Genomic DNA, 3,563 nt, shown 5'->3' with positions numbered 1-3,563 from the left:
TGGTGTAGGGTTATGGTCAGCAACAGAGACTGTCTGCCTGTGCAGATAAAACCCTTATACTAAACCTATCCCAACCCTTAAAAATGTAGAAAGAACCATTCTTTAATTGTATACAAACCTAAAGCTCCAAGACCTTCAGTATTTCCCATCAGAAAAACCATTGCTGTGGTTAGCTTGACTCCTGCTAAGAATTAATCCCACAAAGAATACCATAGTAAGAGAGACTGTCTTGGCGGTTGCCAAGCTAATCACTGCAGTGGCGTTTCTGATGGAAAGTAGAGCTTCTCGGTGTGAAAGGTTTGGATAAAATTAACGGATAGCTCATTCTACATTTTTTTTAGACTTGGGGGTAGAACTAGGGTAAGAGGTTTGTTTGTTTTTTTTTTTTTGCTCAGGCAGCCAGTCTCTGCTGTAGGATTGTCTGCCCTAGCAGATCAAACCCCAGCCCTAACCGTAAGATCCATCCGTTAAGTTTATCCAAACCTAACTCTAACCAAAAGCTGCAGAAGACTATTTTCCGCGATCATTTCTGCCATTCTTAACTTGAAATATGTTTCTAAAGTGATTCCCGCCTGCCACGATTATGGGCTGTCGTGAATCTTCCTGAGCGCAAAGCGGGTACAGGGAAGTTGTTTAATGACAAACTCTGCTTTTATGACTGAGCGCTCCTTTATGGGAGCTTCGAGGAAGGAGCGCATTCTGAGGGGTTAAAAAGGGGGAATAATTCAGAAATCCACCAGTTTTATCCAGACCTAAACCTTAGTCCTAATCTTTACCCTAAAAACATTAAATTGCAATAGCAGACAACTTAAAAAAAAAAGAAGCTTATATTACTCTAAACCCCACCAACAACTTTTGAAGCGTAAAGCAGGGTAAATTAATCAAGATGGAAGACAATGGGAGGTGAATTGTAAGGAAGAAACATCCAAATTTACCGTATCCTTAATCCATCAAACTCTATCCACATCTCTAACCCTAATTCTGGGGGTATCTCCAAGCCGGCACTCTGGTGACACGCGCTGACCCGGGCATTCAACCCTAAACTTTCACTCCGAGAAGGTCAGTATTATCCATCAGAAATGCCATTGCCATGGTTCGCTTGCCTATTGCGAAGAGTTAGTCTCTGTTGCTGTGCTGTTCTAGAGAAATGTGTTTCTAAAGTGAGTCCTGCTACCCACGATGATGAGCTGTGATGCTTCTTCCTGAGCACAAAGCAGGTACAGAGGAGTGATTTAATCACAAGTTCTGTGCTTTTGTGGAAAGAAGCATGCTCTGAGTGGTAAAATGCAGAGAGCCATCAATTAATTTTATTTAAACCTAATCCTAAAAACAAACTGCCGTAGCAGTGAACTTCAAAAAAAATCATTTATAATGCTCCAACCCCCACCATCAATTTTTCAAGTTTAAACGGGGTAAACCAATCAAGATACAAGACAGTGGGAGATCAATTGTAAAGAAGAAAAATCATCCAAATTGAACCTACCATTAACCCATCAAACTCTCTCCATAACCCTAATCCTGAGGGTTTCTCCAAGCCAGCGCTTAGGCACTGTCCACCTGAGCAGATAAAACTTTACCCAAACCCTACCTAAACCGAAACATGTAGAAAGAACCATCTGTTAATTTGATCCAAAACTTTGACTACGAGAAGCTTAGTATTCTCCTTCAGAAATGACATTGCTGTGGTTAGTTTGGCTCCTGCTAAGAATTAATCCCACAAAGAATACCATAATAACAGACTGTCTTGGCAGTTGCCAAGCTAACTGTTATGTATGTACACATCGACAGTGCTGCATTTGATTTGGTGCTGTTCTATTGTGCTGGGATGGATTGGTGATGCCTGCGGGCTCTGGGTTGTTTGATCAGGTCTGCCTTTGATGCTGTGTCAGTCTAAATAAAGAATGCCACGGAGAGGTTGTGTCGAGCGACAGCGCTGTGTCCTGTCGTGATTTAAAAATACAATATTGGCGACGAGGATGGCTGATATCTCTCTCCCACCACCTGCCCCCTTCCTGGCATTACCTGGCGAGCCTCCGGTACCATGGACTCGCTGGCTACATAGTTTTGAAAATTACATCATCGCCTCAGGGCTCGACGACGTGAGCCAGGCTAGGAAGACGGCTCTGTTGCTACACTGCTTGGGAGCAGAGGGTCATCGTGTGCTCGGGACTCTGGGAAACGTCACAAACTTTGCCGAAGCTGTGGGACTTATGAGCACCCATTTCGCTGCTCCACAGAGTGCCCTCCTTCGGCGATTTATATTCCGTCAGCGACACCAACTGCCTGGTGAGTCTGTGTGGCAGTACGTAGCTAATTTGCGAGGGCTAGCTAGCTCAGGCAAGTTTGGCGCGCTTCAGGACGAGATGGTTCGCGACCAGCTAATCGAACACACCAACAACGCAAAGGTGCGTGAGACTCTCCTGCTGGAAAAAGACGATCTGCTGCTGTCCAGAGCAATTACCATCGCACTACAGGTTGAGGGAGCAGCTGAGTGTGCTGCTATGCTAAATACACAGCAAGTGGCCACCTCCAGTCAAGCTGCCAACGACTCCTCCCTCTACTCACGGCTGCCCCTCGGGACGCAACCCAACCAGAGCGAGGCGGGCGCCGACTCCACTGGGGACGTCTTGCAACTGCAACGACGGCGTTCTCAGCCCCGCCCTCAACAGTCCTGTGGTAACTGTGGGTCTCGGTCTCATGTTTCAAGGGCTCAGAACTGCCCTGCCCGTGGCCAGACATGCCGTAGCTGGGGTAAGCATAATCACTTCGCCAAATCTTCCCCGGCTGGGTCAGAGGGCCACACCCCCCAGTCTTCAACCGCCGTCATTCACAAGGTGAGCTCTGGGCCAGTGTCATTCAAATCATGCACAGTCAACATTAATGATGTGTGCATCCTCCTGCTGTTGGACACCGGTGCAAGTGTGTCTCTCCTGAATGTTGATACCTACAGTCAATTTTTCGGTTCACTGCCACTGTCTGCACCCTCAGCTGTCCTCTGTGGGTATGGTGACTCCAAAATCGATCTGGTTGGCTCTCTCCAAGTGACTGTCAGCTATGGAACCAAGCTGGTGCCCAATGCAGTTTTTCATGTGGCACGCCATGGGGCCAACCTGATGGGCCTGGACCTGTTCTCCGCTCTGGGGTTCTCCCTCTTAGACACAAGGGGGGCAGCAATCCTGACTGTCGCCACACCTTGGCAGCAGAAGTGGCCATCGCTGTTTATGGGTCTGGGCTGCCTCTCCGCCTTCACCCATCAACCTCTCCTCAACCCTGCTGTGAAATCTGTCATCCAACCACTGCGCCGCATCCCGTTGGCTCTCCGTGATGGGGTCTCCGCCGAGCTGCAACAACTGCTGGAAGCTGGCATCATTGAACCGGTGGACGCGTCACCTTGGGTCTCAAACCTCGTGGTGGCTAAGAAGAAGTCGGGGGGCCTGCGTGTCTGCGTCGATCTACGTGCAGTAAATAAGGCAGTGGTCCCTGATAAGTATCCACTGCCCACCTCAGAAGAACTCACTGCTCAGTTCTATGGCTCTGAGGTGTTCTCCAAGCTCGACCTCAGA

The 3,563-nt window shown here is 48.2% G+C and overlaps 2 pseudogenes; both read left to right on the top strand.

Annotated features, from left to right (window-relative positions):
• Positions 1 to 506: 506 nt before the first annotated feature.
• LOC130127495 (small nucleolar RNA U3) lies at positions 507 to 708 on the top strand (annotated as a pseudogene).
• A 403-nt stretch (positions 709 to 1,111) lies between these two features.
• Positions 1,112 to 1,281, top strand: LOC130127533 (small nucleolar RNA U3; annotated as a pseudogene).
• Positions 1,282 to 3,563: the final 2,282 nt, after the last annotated feature.

The sequence above is a fragment of the Lampris incognitus genome, chromosome 1 (assembly GCF_029633865.1).
Source record: "Lampris incognitus isolate fLamInc1 chromosome 1, fLamInc1.hap2, whole genome shotgun sequence".
Lineage (NCBI taxonomy): Eukaryota > Metazoa > Chordata > Actinopteri > Lampriformes > Lampridae > Lampris > Lampris incognitus.
The sequence above is the reverse complement of the archived record's forward strand: the minus strand, read 5'-3'. Positions and strand labels throughout refer to the sequence as shown.